Below are 22624 nucleotides of genomic sequence, written 5' to 3' on the forward strand. Positions count from 1 at the left end.
CTGATGGAGACTCAGGCTTTGAAAGCACCTCCTAATGAGCTGGGGAGGATACTGTGTTTTCTTCCCAGTGGGAGTGACCAATAATCTTAAAAGTTTTTTCCCTTTCTCCAGACGTTCAGCTGTGGTCGGCACTCTGGATTGCTCTATCTGCCCTGCGGACTGGATAGAGCTGGAGACTCAGGGTAGATACCCAGCTGACCCGACATTTCCTACCCATATTCCCTGTTCCCTAGTGTTTCAGGAGCATGCAGAGACAGACCTGATTCTTGTATATCAGGGCTTTCGGATTACGGAATAGAAGTCACACTAGGAGGGCAATCAATAAAGAGTATATTTTGTTATACAGATACCAGTATGCACATATAAGTGCCTACAAGTAAAATCTGGAATGTTTTTGATCTTAAAAACATTTCACAGTCATTAATCTTCACGACGCTCCTGCGGGCTGGGTAAATAGAGCAATTCCTATTTTATGCCAGGAAGAAATATTGAATTGCCTCCCCCAAGTCATAAAGAGGCTGTTTTCCTCCTTGTTCCTGTGACTTGCGGTGTGGGGGGCCTGGGGCGCCGGGAACCCCTGCGATCAGCTCAGACTGACTCCAGGACGACTTCCGGTGTCCTGCGCGACCTTCTGCTGCGGGGAGGGCCAGCCCGACACACCTGGCCGCCTTCTACCTGGAGAGGGCGGGGTCTCCTGCATTTCCCGGACCGCGGGGGTGCCCCACCCTGCTGCGAGGACGGGCCTCCTGGCGTCCGGGCTTCCGGGGTCCCAGAGTTCCTGGCTCCCGAGCCCCAGGTGAAGCCCCCTCCATGCCTGGGGTCCGCCCCTCTCCTCCCGGCGGGTGGACCTGGAGGCTCCGCCCCCGCGGGCCCGAACACCTGGCGGCGCGGCCCCGCCCCAGCTGTGCCCTCTTCCCCCCGCAGGGCACCTGGCGGCCCCGCCCCGGCCCCTCCGCGGGTCGCGGTACCTGACACCCCCGAGCCCCCACACCTCGCGCCTCGCCTTTTCACTTGTAAATGGAGCCGCTTCCCGCCGCGGGGAAGTCGTTGAGAGGTGTGAGAATGGGCCCTGCCCCCCGTGCCCACTTCCTCCTTCCTCCCGCTGGCCTTTGTGCTGAGCTGGCCCGCTTGGACCCCGGGCGGCGGGGGTCCAGCTAGACGCCGCCTCAAGCCAGCGGGGTCGCCGGCGCCTCTCGGGTCCTCGAGGCACCGGCAAGGGAGGAGCCTCGAGACCACGCGGGACACCAGGTTGGGCCCCCAGCCCGCACTCCAGGCTCAGAGCAGGGGCAGGGACCTGGTTGCAGCAGGTCAGAGCCGCCTCCACCCCGCAGCGGTCGCGGACTCCGGGCGCTCCAGACCTGGGGTCGTGGTGAGGTTCGTTGATTGACTGCGCGATGGTGGCTGAGTTGCAAGCAAACGGTAGACAGCGGCATCATTTCCACCAGACCGGCTTGGGATCTCGTCTCCTGGGCAGTGTTTGGGGGCGGCCACGGTTCTTGAATAACCTTCGAATCTGGGTGGTTTTCCTTGTAGTACGAATAGCGCAGTGGCAGTTGCTGTGGGAAACAGCGAGGGCCACTGAGACCTTCAGCAGAATTCCACGTCAAGGACGAGTGACATTTGCGCTCCTCTGCTGCGTTCTCCGCTGTTCATCCCGGCAGCTCTCGACACCTGAAGCCTGGGAGGCTTCTGACTAGAGGTTGTCCGAGCGCTGAGTGGTAGGACGGTGCGGTCTGACCCGTTCCGTCTTGCACCCATCTTCTCCATGGAGGAATTTCTGCGTTCGCCTCTATGTTTTGCAGACTTAATTTGGTGCTCCAGAAATTTATGCAGCCATTCAAGTGCGCTGTACCTGTTGTTCAAGTAACTAGAGAACAACCATTTCCTGAGCACTTACTTAGTGTCTGGCACCAGTTCGCTGGGCCATTGTGTGTTGTTGCGTTTCATTTTCACGAGGTGGGGTGATGTCTGAGGAGTCACTTGGGGGACTTGCCTGAGTGGGTTGGGCATGACTCCGTGGTGGGAGGAGGAACTCCTTCCTGCGTGGGGTGAGCCTCTTTCCTTGCCCACCCTGAAATTAAAAGTTCAGGGGAGGAGCCGTCCTGTTTTCCCCAGGAATCAAATGAGCTTCTCAGATAAAGGTATCTTTCTCTCAGGCCCAGTCCTGTTTGATGAGTGATCATTTTGTTAGGAAGTCACAATCCAATGCCACGGAGGGGTTTCTAGATCATTTCCTGCGCTAGGACGTTTTATATTCACTACACTTTTGGAGAGAATCTTCAGAACAGCGTAGCTCCTGTTCGGAAGCCTGAGGCAGGCCCCATTGAATACATGGGTCAGACTCTCTGGATCACAGACTCGCTGTGTCCAGGCAAAGGCCAGACACCTGCCTTGAGATCGGCTCTCCGGGGCCAAAGCACAGGGCTGTCCTGGCAGAGGCAGAGGTGGTAGTTAGTCACTGTTTTACCAATGAAGAATCAGAGCCAGGGAGCTTAGGTAATTAAGTCTAGCTAGTTACTACCAACTTCACCTGCCTCTGGCTTCTCTGTGGCTGCCCGAGGCTGCTTGTGGCCTTTGACTGGGACACGGGAAATGTCTGGGGATGGCTTTGCCACGCTAACCAAGAGACCTCTTCTTTCCTCCCAAGCTCAGTTTCTCCCTTGCCTTCATCTGTGTGTCTGATGCAACATCACTTCCCTCCGTCCCCCACCCCCACCCCCCCGCACTCCAAGAGCGCAAGGGCACACTCTCCGGGGGTTCTGTGTGGCTTTCACAGTGCTTAGGGCTTCATGTGGTAAAGTTGGATTTAGTGGCCAGGTAACATTTTATCAATAGATAAGACTATCAATAGGTAACACCATGTTTGTGGTCTGGGATAGCATGATCGCAGCTGCCCTCACCCCCCACCTCCCTCGAAGGAGGGCTTCAGTCCATGGGATGCACCCCTCCCCAACTCTGGTTGCCTCTGGCTTTCAACTGGAGCCATGTGCACACCTTAAATAGGATCTGGTTTGTGGGTTCCACCTTGGGGAGTTGGGGGTCAAGAGACAGGAAAGATGCTTAGGATTTCTCCTAGCTGGGAGCGTCTGTTTGCACCACTCCTGTGAAAAGCGGGGAGAAACTAGATTTTGCCGGGTGAACTTCCTTTGGGTCGCTCCCCTGCATTTGTGTGGTGTGAGCCTTAGAAAGGAATTTGAATTAATACTCCTGAACAAAGGGAACAGCCTTCTTTTCAAAGAGGCTATCAGAGAACTGAAAGGGAATGGCACAAAGTTGGGTGTGTCTTCAAATCCAGAGACCAGCCCTGCTTGGGTGAGCTTGGGTGATGAACTCACCGGAAGAGTACCCGGGGCAGGTGATGCGGGAGCTCCCAGGCTGACCTTGGCTTTCCGAAGAGGGTAAGGTCCCCATAAGGTGGAGGTTTTCCTGAAAAACAGGCTTTTCTTTATAAGATTACCTTCCTCCTCTACAACCCTTCTCTTCTTTTTGTGAACACGTGTGTGCTTGTGAGCACATGTGTGTTCTGGAAATCTCGGTCTTCACTGGGGCTCCAGTGGGGCCAGGGGTGGTGTCCCTCTGCCTCCATCTCGGCCTTGGGGTTCTGCTCTGTCTTGTGGATGACTCAAGGAAGTGCTGGGAGGAGTCTCTTGACAAATCAGTCATGTGAGGCTGGTGTCCTGGCTCAGCTCCAGCTTGGGTAGTGATTAGAGTCTGCCTATTTGAAGTCCTCCCTGCAGTCTTTAAACAGGTCTCCATTCCGCTTCACTCTACCTGGAAGAGGGTGGTGGGGCCAGGATCATCCCCCGGCCAGCCCTCTCCTCTCTTGTGTTGCCTCATTGGGACACTGAGAAGGGGGAAGCTGCTTTCTCAGAGGCTGTTGCTTGGCAAGTGGACATGGCGTCTAAGCATGAGAATGACTGCAGCGTGCAGGTTCCCGTGAATGGTCATTTCCTGCGAGCTGGGCCTTGTGAGTGGTCTTGCAGAGCCCATGTCATGTCTGTAGTGTGTCCCCTGTCCTGTTCCAGGTTTCAGAGATCCTTTGCGCTGGGCAGAAGATCCACCAAGCTGGCATCCAGGTTCCTCCAGCAAAACACGGCACCGTGGTGGACCTGCCGCAGCTCTGAGGCCAGCGAGCCGGTTTTTCCCCCACCCTGTTTCCCAGCCCTGGCATCTGCAGAGTGTCCGTTCTCCTCGCTCCTCTACGGCGCGTGCTTTTTGCTCAGGATTGAGGATTCTTTTTCCTTCACTTGCACACATCCTTCTCATTTCTCAACTAAGCCCAGGATTAAGAATGAGGCTTCAACTGACAAAAGCCAGGAGATTCACAATTGGAGTTGGAATTGTGTCTGCGGTGATGCCTTCCTCAGCGTTTAAGGAAGGCCTCGAAGAGTGGGTCATTTTTTTCTATCCTAAATTGGCCACATGGCTCCAAATAGTGGGCAAAGGAAGACGCCTCTGTGGTGAACTGGGGAGTGTCTTAGTTGAGGATCTCATGTCCGCAGAGGATGAAGGGAGGGGGGTTAGGACTCAACCCAGTTGTGCTTTTGGGTCCCTGGTTGTGTCCCAGCCAGGCCTGAGAGCTTAGAAGCAAGTCCCATATGTTACTTGACCCCTCAGAATAGTCCTTTAAAATATTTCTCGGCAAGGAAGCTTCTTGAAAAGGAGTTTTCTTCCCTAATTCTCTTTGTCTTCTAGAGCAGCAGGCAGGGCGGGAGGGGAGCCTGGGTTCGCTGTGGTTAGCGGGAAGAGGGCTGCAGCAGCACATGGACCACCTTCGTGGTCACGCCTGTAGCTGGGAGTTTTGCAACCTGGTGGTTACTTGGCATGTCAGGGGCCTGGCTCAGATCCAAAGTTTTGCTCTAGGGGCCCCGGCAGTGCACTTTGAAAGTGCTGAGCTAACTGCTGTGCTCACTTTGGTGGCTGGTGACAAGAGAGGTCTCACTGGAAGGTCGTGAATGTCATTCTTCCTTTCAAACACTGAGGCTGTGTCCAAGGAGAGATGGGCCTGCCCTCCTAGAGCTTAGTAGAGGCAATGAGATACAAGGGGGACAGACTGTTCAAGGAAGTGTGGCAAAGAAGGGATGGAAAGAAATGCTTGACTTCTCTCCCACGCTGGGAAGCCTTTGCGAAGGGCTTCAGTTTCTGAATCTGTAAAATGAGGGTAAGGAGAGGGTGTGTTGTAAGGATTCAGTGAGGTAATGTTTGTAAAGCCCTTAGAACGAGCCTGACATATCATATGTGTTTGTTAAATTTTTTTTTTTTTTTTTTGAGATGGGAGTTTCACCGCGTTGCCCAAGCTTCAAGTGCAGTGGCACAATCACAGCTCACTGCGGCCTCGACCTCCCAGGTTCAAGCAATTTTCCCATCTCAGTCTCCCAAGTAGGTGGGACTACAGGTATATGGCGCCACACCTGGCTAGTTTTTGTATTTTTTGTAGGGATGGGGTTTGCCACGTTGCCCAAACTGGTCATGAACTCCTGAGCTCAAGCAATCCTCCCTCCTTGGCCTCCCAAAAGTGTTGGGATTACAGGTGTGAGCTGCCAAACCTGTCATGGTGCTATGTTAAAAATTCCTGGAAGATGTCATGCCCTGTGGTAGGGAAGGGGAGTGGCTGGTGGGGCTGGCTTAGTTTGGGAACAGCCGTCTTCTCATTGATTGCTGGGGTCCAAAGCAATGAACTGAAAACTGTTAACAAGGTTAATTTTAGTCTGTGGGCTGTTACTGCGTATTAGGTCACTCCAAGAAATGCCCAGTAAAATGTTTACTTTCTATTTAAGACCTACTTTCTCTTCCTGGAGAAGGAAGAAAAAACTGCCTTGCCTGATGGGCAGCCAGGGTGGGGGCCCAGAGCCTCCTGCCCCAGCCACCCTGCCCGGGTGGAGCCTGTTGAGAAGGGTGGCTCAGGTTTGAATTCTCCACTATTGAGAGCTCAGTATCATCTTTATAGAGAACATAAAACACAGTGAACATGGGCATGACAGGCCACATTCCGAAGAGCATATTTGTTCGGGAAAAGGAACTGTGTCTGCCCTTCCCTCTGTGCACATAGTTCTCTTCATAGCTCCCTTCACCCTTCCAGGTCCCTGAGGAGTGGGTGCATTTGCCAGACAGTGACCAGGGCTGTCGACTTGCTTGGTGGCATCCTGTTTGGTTTCTTGTGAGTGCTCGGTCAATAGCAGCTGTGGTAACTGGCCCAGGTGCAGCTGGGTGGCAGATTTGCTGGGAGTGTTTGAGCATGTTCCTGACCCCAGGCCCTGGCAGTGGGGTGGTAATTAATCATCTCCTCCTAGGATGTTCATTCACAGATACTGACTGAGCACCCACTAGGGGCCAGGCGTAGTATGCATGTGCGTGGAGCATCACCGAATGTCTTCCAATTGAAATGTTCAAATATTCTTTTCTCCGCCCAGCCAGTGTTAACTGCGCTGTGCTTCTGTGAGGCTACAGGTGTGGGTATTGGTCATGCGCATGAAATGGTAAGGTGGGATAAGGAAGGTGCCTCTCCAGCAGACAGTTTGTCATCTTCAGGGTGTGCTGGTCATTTCATGGACCAGCAGTTTCTTTGGATTCAACTCATGCCGTTAAAAATCTCACTTGGGGGCCAGGTGGGGTGGCTCATGCCTGTAACCCCAGCACTTTGGGAGGCCGAGGCAGGTGGATCACCTAAGGTCAGGAGTTTGAGACCAGCCTGGCCAACATGGTGAAACCCTGTGTCTACTAAAAATACAAAAAATTAGCCAGGCATGGCAGCATGCACCTGTAATCCTAGCTATTTGGGAGTCTGAGGCAGGAGAATTGCTTGAACTCTAGAGGCAGAGGTTGCAGTAAGCCAAGATTGGGCCATTGCACTCCAGCCTGGGTGACAGAGCAAGACACTGTCTCCAAAACAAGGAAAGAAACAAAAAATTCACTTGGGGCCAGACATGGTGGCTCACGCCTATAATCCTAGCACTTTGAGAGGCGGAGGCGGGCCAATCACCTGAGATCAGGAGTTCAAGACCAGCCTGGCCAACATGGCAAAACCCCATCTCTTCTAATTGGTTTTGGAGAAATTGGCTTTGCAGATTATATTTTAGTCTCTTGTAGAAATGCAAAAGTTAGCCAGGTGTGGTGGTGTGCACCTGTAATTCCAGCTACTCGGGAGGCTGAGGCAGGAGAATCACTTGAACCTGGGAGGCGGAGGTTGCAGTGGGCCGAGATCGTTCCATTGCACTCCAGCCTGGGCGACAAGAGCGAAACTCTTTCTCAAGTTAAAAAAAAAAAGTCTTACTTGGGAAAAGCAAAATGGTCCTTGAAAATGCCTTTGGGAAACCACCCATGCTGGAATGCAAGGGCATCTCAGTTGGCCAGGGACCAGGGGTCTGGGGCCAGAATGTCATATTCCTCATTTGCAAATCCTGGAGAGTGCACAATAAATAAGATGTGAGTGCGTGTGGGAAGTGCTCCCAGGCTAGCTGTTTGTTACCATTATTTTTATTGGGGACGGTGGTACTGGTGGTGGTGGTGACAGTAGGATTCATGGCAATCCCACTAGTTATGGTGGTGTGAATGTCATTGAGAAAGACAAATCCTCCCGTCAACTCTGCCTTCTTCCTCTTAGCAGGGAGTGGCTGTTTGTGCCCTGTTTTATCAGGAGGGAGCAGGTAAGTGCAAGCATCCCTCTCGCCCCCTGCCCTGCCCTGCCCTGCCCTGCCCTGCCCTGCCCTGCCCCAAAGGACAGCAGATACGTTTAATATTAGGAAGCTTGGGTGGGCTCGGTGGTTTTCACCAGTGACTCAGTCAGTCCCCAGAGAGGGTTGGGGGTGCTCAAGAGGATGGCTTCTGGAACAGGGCGGGTCCCCAAGGCACCCCTGGCCAGGAGTCTCCTGAGGGCCCCCCTTCTTCCCAAAGGAGAAGCCCTAACATCTGTATTTTTAGCCACCTCCTCCAGGGGGTGCCTGATGCAGCCAGCCCGAAACCTGCCAACAGCAGCACACAGACTGGCTTTCTTCAGAAACAAACCACTCCCCCAACACACACCCACACACTCGAGTCTAGTTATTGAACATTTGGCATGAAAAATGGTTGAAGGAAGATTTTATATAACTGAAATAACCCACTAAATTGTTTGAAACTTGGAATATGGATTTCTGCTGTACTCATCCTCATTCTTTGAAAAGGGATTCTCCACCCTCCAACATTACCAGGCATTCCTAGGACAGCAGGGAAATGTCCTGGGTGTCTGTTAAAACTGGAGCCGGTTCTGTATTCAGATGCACTTGACATTTCACCCTTGACCAGGCAGCAGTGTGTATTGAGATGAGGCTGGGCAGTGTCAGAGCATACCTGCTAGAGAAGAAATTGGTTGTGCAGATTATATTTTAGTAAAATCTGAACCGCTCAGTGAAGCACACTATTACAATCTGTGTACACACAAAGAGGGATGCCACGGAGTCGATGTTTTTAACACTGGCCTGTGTGAGCGAGAACATGGATCAGCAAAAGGTGCATTTACCTCCCTCTGCAGGCAAATATGCTTAACCTTCAGGAGTGCCCCTGAGGCCCTTACTTATGCCTCTAGCCTGTTTCGTCATGATGCAAGCCGATTTGGGAGTGATACCTACCGTTTTAGAACTGAGAGTGAACCTGTTTTGTGGTAAATCCTTTTTATCTTGATCGGGGCATTTATTAATTAGTAGGCTTCAGCGAGGCTGATAACCTGGCTTGTTTCTGTTTGCAGAAGTACTTTGTCATACATTGGCTTATTTTATTTTTAGCAACAACCCTGTTGTGAGGCAGTGTGATTATTTCCCACTTGAGGAATTGGCAAGCCGCGTGGACGGGACTCACAGTTAATTAACGATCGAGCGAGATCCGAACTGGTTCTCCTCCACCAGTACCAGGCTGTCTAGAGAATGGTTGTGTATTCAGATAACCCTATTCTAGGGATGAGCGGTGTGTACAAATTTGAAGGCCAGAAGGGAAGCAGGAGAATCCAGTTTCAAGAGTCTGGAGCCTTTGGCGGGAGTCCCCCGTGTTGAAAGGTGAACTTGAAAGAGTATCCATGGGTGTCCTTAGACGAAGAAGGATTTAAGGGACTCTTTTTGCCCCTTGATACAAGGTTTGTAACTGGGGTCTGGGGCAGAAAGGAATTGCTCTTCTTGGTTTGAGTGACTGCTTTCTGGGGAGCATCTGGGTGCTTTTTGAATTGCATGCAGAGCCATTTACGGTGAGAGAAATTATGACCTGACTAATTGGCCCAGGGCTAGGTGTTCTGGGGCTCTGTATTGAGACCTCTATGCAAGGAGCTTATCTGCTTGAATGTGGAAAGTGACTGTCTTTGGGGCCCTGGCAGTTTCTTTTGGGGCCGCTTTTGGACTTGAGTTAGCAAAGAAATGACATTGTGATTTATGCTGTTTATGAAGAATAGCATGCCTATCTGTTTTCACACAGACATCTTAATAGAGATTAAATACAAAATAAAGTGGAATGCATGAGCGGGGATATTCCCATAAGCAATATTGTAGTTTTAGGCAGTGTAATTATGTTTTGTACACTTCCCAATTAAGCAGTTATGCATTACTGGGGAAACTACCTTGTGGAGATTTAGAAAAGCTTTAGAATTTAGTAAATCAAATAAAAATAGGTACACAATATTTTAGACACAGGATTTAAACATGTTACATGGTGTGATAAGGTAACCCAGTTTGCACTCATTTGCCAGAAAATAATGCAGTGCCACTGAGGTGAATTTTTTTGTTTGTTTGTTTGTTTTTTTTTGAAACGGAGGCTCACTCTAGCCCGGGCTGGAGTGCAGTGGTGAGTTCTCGGCTCATTGCAACCTCCACCTCCCAGGGTCAAGCAGTTCTCCTGTCTCAGCCTCCCGAGTAGCTGGGATTACAGCACTCCCAGCTAATTTTTGTATTTTGTTAGTAGAGACAGGTTTTCACCATGTTGGTCAGGCTGGTCTTGAACTCCTGACCTCAGGTGATTTGCCTGCCTCGGCCTCCCAAATTGCTAGGATTATAGGTGTGAGCCACCACGCCCGGCCAATTGAGGAGAATTTCTTCTTCTGAACATTGCCTGTGGAATAAAGGTGCACCCCTACTGTGTGCAGGATGTCGTGGAGGGCTGCCGGGCTACAGGGAAGAAGAGCAACAAGGGTTTATGTGGAGTTCAGCTAAACAGTGGTGGATTTCTGTGAGCTGGGGTGGGCAGAGGTGGCCACATTAGGTTTGGAGTTAGGCTGAAGGGGGTGTGCTGAGGCTAAATGTGGGAGAGGGAACCCAAGGTAGGAGCCTTTCAAGCTCCCGTGTCCTTTCAGCTCCCATGTCCTGGCCACTAAACTACGGGAGGTAAGGGAATGATTTTCCCTGAGTAAACTGTCTGAAGTGGAGCTGCGTCTCAGGGAGCCTCTGCGAGCCTGTGCTTCACAGAACCCTTCCTCCTGGTGTCTTCTGGGGGTTGCTGATTTTGAGGAAGCCTGGTGGGGTGTGTGCTGGCTCAGCCCCCCCTCAGTTGCAAAGCTCTTGGGGGCTGCAGAGGGATTTCAGAGTTCACTGCATAGGGCAAGTCATTTAATTTTATCATTTGCTTTTTGAGAAGGATCAAGTTTTCAAAATCCTACGTAGAAATAATTTATATACAGTAAAACACCCTTTAACGTGCAGTTCTGCAAGTCTTGACAGTCGAGGCATAGCCACCGGGTGGTTGCGGAACCATCCCATCACCAAGGAAAGTTCTGTGTGCTCCTTTGGAGTTCATGCCTCCCTGCCCCCCACTCCCAGCGCCCAGCCACCACTAATCAAATCACTCCTTTTTGATAGTAGAAGGACCAGCCTAGGAAGTGTGAGGAGTTTGGTGAATGCTGGTGTGAGACGCCAGTAATTTCCAGGACATTTGTAATATCCAAGGATTATGCATGAGTCCCAGGGGTTCTCTGGTCACAGCAGATGGACTTGGCTTGGATGACACCTTCCTCCCCAGTGCCATCCTAGGGATGCCTGAGACTCCAGGAGCTTGGCTCATCTGGACAGGTCGGACCAAAACCCAGTCACTGCAGTGTGAGTCTTGCCTGAAACCGGCATATAACCACCTCCTCTGCAAAGTAGGCAAACCGCTCCCCCAACCCGAGAGTGGGCAAGGCAGTTCTGGGCCATACTTGCAGGCCCTGGTGCATCTAAGGCCATGCCCCCTGGGCTCCCCAGGGACACGCACACAACAGCTGCCTCTCCACACCGTGTCCCACGAGCCCCTGTTGGAAAGTGCCCGGGAACAGGTGCCTTTTCGTCCGCCATAGCCGCTGGCTCCAGGTCCAGAGGGACTGTGAGTGACTGCCAGGCCATGCTGCTTTCTCCTTTCTCTGTGGGGGAAGTGGCTTTGGAGGGAGCCGGGCAATGTGCTTGTGTGTTTGCCGTGTGCTCGCTGTGTACTTGCCGTGTGCTTGCCATATGCTTACTGTGTATTTACTGTGTGCTTGCCATGTGATTATTACCGTGTGCTCGCTGTGTACCTGCTGTGCATTTGCCATGTACTTGCTGTGTATTTATTGTGTGCTTGCCATGTGATTACCGTGTGCTCGCTGTGTACCTGCTGTGCATTTGCCATGTACTTGCTGTGTGTTTATTGTGTGCTTGCCACGTGCTGACTGTGTGCTGTCTCCCTGCTTGCTGTTCCGTGCTCCTGTGACTCCTGGGTGGTCGGGGCAGTTGAGCGCCCTCAGGTCCCCATTTGTTTTCCTGAAGGTAAGAGGCCAGTCAGGACGGCCACTTTTTTGTGGTCAAGACGACTGGTTTGTGGAAAACCCAGAGGAAGGAGAGCTTCTGAGGCGGGGAAGGTTAGCTGCCCTGGAGGCTGGTGCCGGCCCGGAGGGTAGACGGCCACATTTGCAATCCTGGGCTCCATTCCCAACCCCGCTAGCTCCTTGTATGTCAAATAGGATGCTAGTTCCTCTCACAGGAGGAGGTAATGAGAAGGCGCTGGAGGCTGGTGCCCAGGTGCCCGGCAGAGGAGGTGCTTGGCAGGAAGTCCCATTGCACTCTGGGATATGAGCTGCCACTGACTCATCGCCTCATGGTTTTTGTTTTTATTTTTATGTTATTTATTTATTTGTTTATTTATTTATTTATTTTGAGACAGCCTCACCTGTTGCCCAGGCTGGAGTGCAGTGGTGTGATCTCGGCTCACTGCAGCCTCTCCTCTGCCTCCCAGGTTCAAGCGATTCTCCTGTCTCAGAATAGCTGGGATTACAGGCACTCTGTCAGGCCTGGCTAATTTTTGTATTTTTAGTAGAGATGGGGTTTCACCATGTTGGCCAAGCTGGTCTCGAACTCCTGACCTCAAGTGATCCGCCTGTCTCAGCCTCCCAAAGTGCTGGGATTACAGGCATAAGCCACTGCACCCGACCCTTAATATTATTTTCTTTCAGTTGGGAGAAACTTGGAATGAGTCTTGGAATTTGTGAAATTGTTAAGTGGGGATCACTGCATTTGCTGATTTTCTGGTCGTTGCCTGAAATGTCCTTTCGGAGCTCATTCTTTGTCCCCTTCCCTCATCACATCAGTCAGGCTGAGGGCAGGTGGAAGCCGCAGTGATCGTGATTGGCCAGCCCTGACTGGCGTTCCCGTGATCTCGGAGCATCTTGTGTGCATGCATTTGCAGTATGAGAAAACCCTTTGATGTCTTTGAGCTCAGACCAAATGTGACCTTGATTCCTGGCCTGAAATTAATGTCTAAGCATTCTTGGCTTCTTCTGGGTGGTCGTCTGTGAATAAACTGCCATGCAGTGAGTATGACGGAAACGTACCCGCCAGGACATAGCTTACCAGATTTCAGCGGGGCTTCCCAGTGTAGTGTGAGGACACTCGGGTGCATGGGTTAGTAGCTGAAAGGTGGGTGGACACCCCAGCGTGTCCTTCTTAAGGGTTCAGGGACAGTTCAGCAAGGGTTGGGGAAGGGGTGTGCTAGACGCTGAGTGGAAGTCGCAGATGTATGTGGCCACCGGTCTGCTTTCGGATGGTGATGAGAACAAAGTTCTTTACTGTCTGGAAAGGTGATCTGGGGACCTTTTCACAGGTCACCAGCCACCTGTGCTCTGTATTGTGCAGCTGTGAGCACAGTAGGGCCGCAGCTCTAGGCAACCACAGGGCCTCTTGGTGTCCTGGATACAGGATGCTTTCCCAGGACCCTTCTGGGGCTCCACATCTATCTCCACACTTTGGGTGGGGAAGTTGCTTCCTTTGGGTGGATCCAAAAATTCCAGCTGACTTCTTGGAGGGAAGTGAGTTGAGAGCCCCTCCAGAGGTGCGTGTTCAGGTGAGTTAGCTTGCTATTACGTGCCCAGGCCCAGCTGGCCTAGACTGGAAGCTCCCACAGTCAAAAACAAAAAACAAAAAACAGGGGCTGATGAACTTGAACAGTCAGAAAAAAAAAGGCAGACAGTCTTTTGGGTGTGCGCAGTATTAAATCACTTTGAAAGGGAACACTTAAGAAAATCTTCTGCCCTCATTCAAGAATATTAGAAATATGTTAATTTGGTGGAATAATTATTATAATAGTAGCTACCATCGGGTTTTTTTTTTTTTTTTTTTTTTTTTTGGACTGTCACCCAGGGTGTGGAGTACAGTGGTGCAATCTCGGCTCACTGGAACCTCTGCCTCCCGAGTTGAAGCAATTCATGCCTCAGCCTCCTGTGTAGCTAGGATTACAGATGTGTGCCACCACACCTGGCTAAATTTTGTATTTTTAGTAGAGACGGCTTCACCATGTTGGCCAGGCTGGTCTGGAACTCCTGGCCTAAAGTGATCTTGCAACCTCAGCTTCCCAAAGTGCTGGGATTACAGGCGTGAGCCACCGCGCCTGGCCAATAGTAGCTGCTGTCTATTGAGTGCCAGGAATGTGCCAAGCAGGGAAGATGCAGATGTATTTGGTGGATGCATAATAGTAATGGCTAATGCGCCGCTCACAGGCTGGACACAAAGTAGACTCAGAGAACTTCAGTGACTTTCCCAGGAACACACAGCTCTTGGGCAGCTGCTATATGGAAACCACAGGGACTCATCAGAAGCCAGTTCCTTTGCACAGTTAGCTGAGTGAAGAGACGGGCGGGCACAGCTATGTTTGGAGTTCTTAAGTTCGTCATTTCGCACCCAAGAATCAAGGTCGCAGGGTGAAGCTCTGTAGTTCTGGAGCCTGAAAGGCAGTTGACATCCTGGCTGGAAACGTACATTTTTATTTTACATTTATTTGGGTAGTGGTTTGCTGGTCTGATTTTTTTTTTTTTTTTTTTAACCATTTGGCTTGGAGAAATTTTCCCTTCGGTTATGGTAATTACCCTTTCCTGGTAAGTAAATTGATTACAGCGGCTCTTTCCAATCTTGCACGTTTGATTATCCATGAGCCTCCTTCTGCCTCTTAATCTTATTTTTAGCACAGTCCTTGAAACCTCTGTGTGAAACTGTCCATCTTCCGCTGTTTCTGAACTGCCGAAGGTCATTTTCACCAGCCCCATCAAACGCGGATGTGTTTCAAGTCAAACACAGCCATTTGAACCAGTTTCAAACAGTTGCGTTTCAGGTGTCAGCGTGGTGGGGACAGGACCTGCTGCATGAGGTCCGTGTTGCTTGGGATGGTCTCGAATCACCCAGCGTGACTCCGCTGGCTCTGTTGGTTCAGTTGGCTCCAGGATGAGTGCACTTGACCAGAAGCTCCAGCGACACTGAGGTTATAAGGGAGCCGGGTGAGCGGAGGCTGTGTTGTGGACACCAGCCGAGTCCGGGTGGGAGGAGACACCAGGACCTATCAGCAACCTGCCCTGGACTTTGTTTCCTCATGTGTGTGCCCAGGGCTTTTCGGACGATTTGCCCCAGATGGAGTTAATGCTGCAGTTGTTATAAGAGCATCTCTGGCTCTACTTTTGAAGCTAGTCACCACCTTTATTTCTGTAAACTAGTGAGAGGAGCGTGGCTGGCTCTGAGGGTGCAGAGGTGCCCCTCATGTGGTCCCCTGGGGTCTTCTCTGCATCTGAGTGTTCTCAGAGGCCACGTGAGTCAGTAGCCCCAGTGGACTCCGGATGTTTTGTGAGCCTTACCTCGATAAGAATAAAAATGTTTTGGTGTGCGATTTGATTTGTTTGCTAGAAGATTAGTACAAAAGCAGGAAGGAAAAAGAACGTGGTGGAGGTGATTGCTAGAGGCTGGCAGAAGGTTATTTACGGATTTTTGCTGACAGTCCTTGTTGAAAGGAATTCCCTGTGAGATTTATGAAGCCTTTCCAATTTATTGTCTTTCCAAGTAAGGTAAGCAAATAAATAAGTTATTCTATTTTATTATAAACACAGCCAATGTAAAATTAAAAATAAGAGGAAATGGGCCTCCATTTTTTCAGCCTAGTGTGTTTCAGGAAAGCATCTTGGAGAGGCTTTTTGTTTTGTGTTTGGCTAAAGCACATTGTGCATTTAAAAGATAAAGTCGGTGCCTTGATGTTGTATGTGCAGGTCACCATCCTTGGAGGGGACTGGTTGCAGCCTTGGCAGGGTTGACAAGATGGTGAGGACAGAGGAGCTGTAATATTCAGGACTGGCCCGCCAGAGTCACCAGGGACTCTCAGGCCCCTTGGGAAATAAGGCTGAGGGGTTCCCAAGACTCTGCTCTGGGTTTGACCACAGCCGCTGCGCCCAGAAGGGACCCTGTCTCCTGAGGCCCACGTCCTAGCAAACTGGTGACATCTTCCTTCTTCCTGTCGCCTTGATTTCTTTGTCTCTTCTCCTTAAACTCAGAAATTGTTGGTGCTTTCAGTATCTTGGCAAATTGTGATTTTGGCGATACAGATGTGTAAAGACCCACATGGGAAATTTAGATTTGTAGGTAAAGAATAAGCAGGAATATGAGACCTTGTTGTAAACATACCTCTCGTTTTCGGCGGTGATGTCAGCGCTGAAGATTTGGGTGGGTCAGGTTTGGTGACCTGTGTCCCGCTAAAGGCAGCTCCTGCTCCTGACACCAGCCTGGAGCCCATTTGAAATTGCTCCTGGCTCTTTCAAGGCCCTGGGCAACGCCATCAGGGAAACATCCTGTGACCATTTTGGGAGAATGTTTTACGTCTCTGCCCCTAGATGTCCCTGTGCTAGTGAAGCTATTTTGGGGGGACTAATAGGCGGCATTGGACGGTGTCTTGTAGCTGTCAACGGATGACTGTTCAAGTTCGTCAGCCCCTGGTATGTAGTAGGTCATGTTGGAGATTGAGTGAGTTACATTTTTTGCAAGGGTTTGTTTTAGGAGCAAAAGAGACCTAAGTAGGGAGGCTTGGAAGGTGCTGAGGGCATAATTCCTGCAAGAATGGGCTCCACGGGGTTCATTTTCTTTCTTTCCCACTTCCTCCACAGTGCCTCATCCCACTCCAGTAGGCACACGAAAGAGGAGAGCCTTTCTTCAACTCAGGGCTAATGAGCTGGGCACCGGGGTAGGGGTAGGGGAACAGTGTGGCCGACGCTTTTCTGGGGTGGTGGCCTGAACGAGCCTGACCTGCTGTTGCCTGCAAGGAGCTGACCAGCCAACCAGAGAACAGTGGACAGGCAATTCAGCTGGGTGAGCCCGACAGGGGGATGGGTCTGGGGCCTGGGGAGCCCCACCCATGCACCCTGAGATCAGGGCTGGCCTTTCACAGGAGGTAGGCTGTGAGCTGTGAGGGTGAGGGGCCAGCCTGGGCCTCCCTCCCTCCAGCTTACCTCCCTTAGGAGGCCACCCCCTGCCTGGGTCCAGCCAGCCCCTTCATTCTCATCCTTATCTGAATCTGAGAATCACCTGGAGAGCTTTGAAAACAGATCCCAGCTTAATCCTCCCCTCAGGTTCTGAGTGTGTGGGCCACCATCTGCCTTGATACTAAAAAGTTCCCAGGTGACTCTAATGAACAACCACTGCCCAGCCAGCACCCCTCAGCTGGGGCCACTTGTCCTGTTGTGCTCGTGGGCCGGAAGGGATGGGCTGGAGAAACAGGTAAGTCCTTACTTCCCTGTCCCACAGACTGGGAGCAGCGGCAGAGGGCAGGAGGCTGCCCTGGGAGGCCAACTCCTTAAATGCACACCTGACCGACGGGTACGCCCCTGCTGTGGGGCCAGGCAGGAGAGCAGCACCGGGGCACCCAGGACCACACACCGAGAAGTGTGAACCCAGCGTGGCCTGGCGTCCCATCAGCAGGTGAGGGTCATCTTTCAGGCCTGTTTCACTTCCTCAAAAGAATGCAGTGGAATGAGCCCTGTAGGGCGAGGTGCCTGTGCGCGTGGGGATGGAGAGGAGGGCTAGCTGCTGGGATGCCAGAAATGAAGGGAGGCTGGGATCTTCCTGCCTTGGTCCGTGTGTAGCTGGAAGGAGAAAGCAGCTGTTGCCTAGGAGACAAAGCTGGAGGGCTTGACTCAGACCATGGACCTCTCAAGGCTTTCTGCCTGGGTGGGGGATCAGCCCAGAAACCCCACGAGGCGATGGGGAGGATCATATATGCATTTCTGTAGAAAAAGGATCCGCTTTTCAGTGTCTCAAAGGATTCTGAGACCTTACATTTTTTTCAGAGCCCTCAGATGGGAATCCTTGGCCTACAAAGGTGGGAGGCTGCCTTGTGGACAGTAGGGAGAGCAGGACGTGGAGTGGGTGCTGCAAGGAACAAAGGCCACCTGGAGGCATTCCTAGGAATTGGCTTCCCTCCTGGTGGTTGGGCTTTTGTAGAAGGCAGAGTCAGGGAGAGACTGGGGCCTTGGTTTCCTCCCGGGGTGCAGGAGGAAGTAAACATAACGGTGATACCTGGGTCAAGAAGGGGCTCCCCTCTAGCTGGGTGCAGTGAGTGTGGGGACGCACCAAGGCATCCATGCACAATGTAGCCTCGCCGCTGCCTGTGATGGGAAGGTTTGAGGTTCTCTGAACGTCGGCTAAGGTCCCCGGGGGCTGGCTGTTGGGCTGAATGTGGGTTCTAGTATTAACGTGGGTTTTAGTATTACTGAGGGTTCAGTAGACCAGGGGCGGGGGGCATGAGGAGCTAAGCAGCAGGGTAGGTGGAGCGGGGAGGGCTGTGCCTGACTCCCTCTCCAGGTTGGGAGGGAACAAGGGGAAAGGCTGGGGGAAGATGGGAGGAGGCCTGGCCACATGCATCTGTCCTGTTGGCTCCTTTCCCTGAGGACCCGCAGAGGTGGCCCAGGGTGCTGGGCGCTTCAACTTCCTTCATTGGTCAGGTTCTCTTCGTCCTCCTGCGCCGCGTGTCTGGGGTTGCTGTGGTGGGGCAGCAGAAAAGGAGAGGCTTGCCAGCCTGGTTCTCCAGCCTTTGTGGGCTTCCGTTGGTCCTGCCTGCCAGAGTGCTCTTTGCTCAGAGGAGTCACCAGCAGTTGCTGGGAGCGGTAGGATGATGGTCCCTACCTGGGGATCAGAACAAGAATTTGCTGTGAACTCCCCTGGTGGAAGCAGGGGGCCAGGAAGCAGAGGGACCTGAATTCCCCGCCAGGCGGTCCCTACAGAGGCATGGACCTCCCTTTCTCCCCCCTTCCTCCCGCCCTGTCGTCTCTGCTGAGCAGGGCACGGGGGGCTTCCGCTGGGTGCACTTGAGTTGGCTTAGATTTGAATCTGCTCTTACTGCTGTGGACTCTGGCATGAGACCCTTTAAGCCTCAGTCTCTCCGCCTCTGAGTTGGGAATGAGAACAGAATGACTTGATGTTGGTCATGTTGGCTGTTGGTGATGGGTTTGTTAAATCTGGTCATTGGGACTGCGCAATATTTGCATTTTCAGAACAGCATGCGGCGAGCAGTGCTCCAGGACAGGACTTCGGAATGTTGCCATTTGTTGTTTCTTCTGAACGTGTCCTTTTCAAATCTGATCTGTAGTTTGTTTCTTGCCTAATATCCTGCCTGCTAAGTTTTACGTGCATTTCCTTTTTGGAACCACGTTTTATCACCCATGCAAAAAGAAGCTGCTCCAATCTTGGAGCCATGGTTAGGAAGTGCCTGCCATTCAGAAGTCAGTTGTAGTTCTCCACATGGTCGGCTGAACAGGAATGAGGCGCTTCCCTGTCCCTGAAGAGCCCACGGTGCGGAGGAGAGATGGGATATGTACTTCTGCTTTAGGGAAGTTATTAGGCTTTGAGAGTCTTTGTAAATACAACTTTGATTAGATTTGTTCATGTTGGCTTATTATTTCCAAGGCAAAAACAATCATTTCAAAAGACCAGACTAGCCTCTTTAAAGCGATTTCGAGTTTACAGTTGTGTTCAAATGCGTTCTAATGACACCCTCCAAACAATAAGCCTCTGTTTTCAGATGGAGAAAACAAAGGATTCAGATTGAAGGACTGCTCAGACACCCTCGGAAGAGGTGGCCCTGCCTGCGCTCCTCCCGGCTGCAGAGTACCCCACCAGCGCGTGAGCCTGTTTCCCTGTCCGCTGGTTTTGAGTTTCTGGCCTGATCGTTGCACGCTTGGCTTTACTGCTACTTTGTGAAACTCTCTGCTGAGATTTTAACTTGGGCATTACTTTCAGGGCACAATGGGATTGAGACACATCTTGGGGGATGGGTAGGCAGGTGAGCAGGTCTGAGGAGGAGGCTGGATCTGCCTTGACCTGTCCTCTCCCATCTCTGGATACTTCCCAGCAATCGGTGCTTGATGCTGAAGGTCATACTGAGACGGAGGCTATGGGCAAGAGTTTGCATCTGTGTGGTCCTCTGTGGGTGCTCACTGACCTGCTGTATGTGGATTTCCATGCACCAGATACCTGCCCTTAGAATGTGCCTGGCAGCTTGAGCAGGATTGAGGGATCTGAAACTTTCTCCTGGCTGCTTCCCCCATAGTCAAGGAGCTTTAGCAAGCAGGTGCAGGGCCAAGTTCAGGTATGTGGGCCACAGGCAGACCCTGTAAACCCAGTCATCCATTTTGATTCTTCTCTCCTTGTGGTGGCACTTGTCAAAACAGACTTCGTCTTCTGGGGCTGTCATTCTAAGCGTCATTTTGCCATACTGTTAAAATTTTCAGAGTGTTTGCTTGATTTGTGTTTATTGAAACTAAATTCATTAGGATGATGTGAAAATAGCACTCCGCTGTTTACCAAATCGGATTCTTGTTGGTATTTCAGTACATCATCTGTTCTCACTTGAATATCGTGGAATTTGTTGGTAAAGTGCTGTGCAGATGAAAACCCATATTTTAGTGGAGTTTTTTTAATTCAAATAAGTTTATAAGTATTATATACCCAAGGTGCTTGATTTGCCATTTGATTCAGAGTCAATATGAATGTGCGAATACTGGTGCTTGGCTTGGGCTTTGAGAGTTTGGGGGTGTGCTGGGAGACAGCTGTAAGGATTAGGACTCTACCAGGTGCTGAGTCTGAGGCGGTTGGAAATCCCCCTCCTCCAACTCCGCCCCTTGCCAGCTGTTTGACTGCTGCCAAGTCCCCCAACTCTGGGGACCCCAGGCCTTCATCTGTGAAATGGCCATTCCCATGTTTCTGACAGGGCTGTTGGAAGACTTCATTGAAGACATTGTATTGGTTTTTCAGCACTTTCACATCTCTGGACTCAAGTTGTGTCATAAAATTGATTCCAAGCCATAGTTTATTTGATGGCATTTTTTTTTTTTTTTCCTCCCTTAGTGGTTTATAAAATGATGCTGGTCTAAGATTTGATGATATCTTAGACTTGAAGAACATGAACCAGTTTTTGCAAAAGTTTTAGAGTTTGGCATTTTCCAACAAAAAGGCAGTTGCTGGACTTTTGAATTGGTCAGCGACATTCCACTTGTCACCAGAGGATTTACTAGTTGCATTTCTAGAGTTGTTGGCCTCTCTTTTCTGATTTGATTCAGTGGTCAGATCATCCAGGGTTCTTGTGTTCAGAGACCCAGAGTGCTATAATGCTTCCAAAATAAGCCTGACCTAGGACTGAGACAGAAGGTTAGTATGGCGGAGACCACCAGGTGTCCACCAAAGGGCCCTGCTTCCCATCCACTCATGGGGACTTGCTGCTGCAGTGGCTGCCCAGCCACCACCCCAAGCATCTGTCGGAGGCCCCATGATAATTCCCACGTGGAATGTGGGTGGCAGTGTGTATCACTTCCCAGCAGCAATAATTAAGAAACAAGTGTGCCTTGCCCAGTTTTTCTTCTGTTGACTGTCAGCTGGATGTGGAAAATCCAGCAGAGAATGCCTAGGTGCTGGGGGAGGATTCTGGGCGCCTGAATCACTCTGTGGAGCAGAGCTGCCCATTAGGAACATGAGCCTGATGTTCTTGTGATTTAGAAATCAAATTCTAATGTGTTGAGCTGATACACAATTTTAGGCTTGTTGGTTAAAGCAGACAATGTGAACATAAGTAGTACAGTGAGTTGGGTAGTCCCAACCTGCCGCTGCCCCTCTCCCTGTCCCACACTCCGCTTGGGTTAGATAGAGGGCAGCGCCATCTCCCATTCACCAGCCTAAATGAACCTCATGGCTTGACTTCACTCATTCTTGCCCATTTATTCACTGAGTCCTGTAGATTCTGCCCCTCCCTTTTGCCCTTGTTTGGGGGCCTCCCACCTACCTGAATGACATCCACTAAACACTTTGGGTTCCGCTAGGTACCCTTAAAGCCTGATTTTCAAACGTTGGAGAAGTTTAGAAGCAAGTCGGGCTGTAAAATTGCAGCAATGACCTGGCATGGTGTGGCAGCCATGGAGACGCTCCTGATCTTCTGCTTCTGGGAATGTGAGTGACTGGTGGTCCCAGCTGCTGTGTTCTGAATCCCATGGTGGAAATCCAGCACGGCGTTCCCAGACAGCCTGCGCTCTGCGGGCTGTTCCCAGCCGGGACAGCAGGTGAAGGCTCCTCCTCCCCAGCCTCCTGCCTTCCCTGCCATCTCATCTGCATCTGCTGTCAGACTTGCGTATCCCTCTGCCTCCCCGCCTGTCTGCCTCCCCAAGAAGTCTCTTCCAGAGCTGATCGTGTCTTGGCTTCGGTTTTTGGAAGACCTGAGCTAACACACATTGTATTTAAGATACAGTGGGTCATAGGCGATGCCCAGGAATTTTCTCCAGCTTGGACAGCAAGCTCTCTCCCCTCTTTGGGTTGCAGTGTGCCTCCCTCTAAAATGAGGGGCGATGCTTGGCAGTTTCTAGAACCTGTTCAGATCAAGGCAACCTGGGAGTTAGAGTTCTGCTGCTCTTGTCTGACAGTAGAGTCGGTCTCTAAATATGCTTTTATTGTGCCTTCCCCACCATCTGGGTGAAGCATCAGTAATGAAAATGGAGTGGAGGCTGCACTGACCTTTTCGAGTGTCCACGCACTATATTTTAACTGGGAAGTTGCATGTATTTTCTATACTTAATACTTTAAAAGCCTCTTGGGCCTCTTGAGAGGCTTGTAAGTGCAGCCCACGTGTGACTTGAGCTGGGAACGCAACTTCAGATTGAGAAGTCCCACTTTTATAGGACACAGCATTTAACAGCAGCTGCGTTCAAGTCGTGTGGCATTTAGCAGCGTGTTCCAAGTGGACCTGTGGTAATCATTTTGCTCTTGGGGAACCGTGGCCAAGGGCTGCCTTGCCTCCGAAGAGGCTCAGCGAGGGAAGGCTAGAAATCCTGTGGGCTGGCCAGGCATGGTGGCTCACACCTGTAACCTCAGCACTTTGGGTGGCAGAGGTGGGC

General features: G+C 51.2%; 1 protein-coding gene across 5 annotated transcripts in view; it reads left to right on the top strand.

Annotated features, from left to right (window-relative positions):
• Positions 1-22624, top strand: part of CTBP2 (C-terminal binding protein 2) — a 171379-nt gene that overhangs the window by 7943 nt on the left and 140812 nt on the right. The window contains exon 1 of one of the 5 annotated variants that reach the window (XM_017944414.3): positions 19270-19370. The exons of the other annotated variants lie outside the window; for them this stretch is intronic. The gene's annotated coding sequence lies outside the window, so the exon portion shown is untranslated. Of the gene's footprint in view, positions 1-19269; positions 19371-22624 lie in introns of those variants that run through there. 5 annotated transcript variants of the gene reach the window in all.

The sequence above is a fragment of the Papio anubis genome, chromosome 11 (assembly GCF_008728515.1).
Source record: "Papio anubis isolate 15944 chromosome 11, Panubis1.0, whole genome shotgun sequence".
Classification (NCBI taxonomy): Eukaryota; Metazoa; Chordata; class Mammalia; order Primates; family Cercopithecidae; genus Papio; species Papio anubis.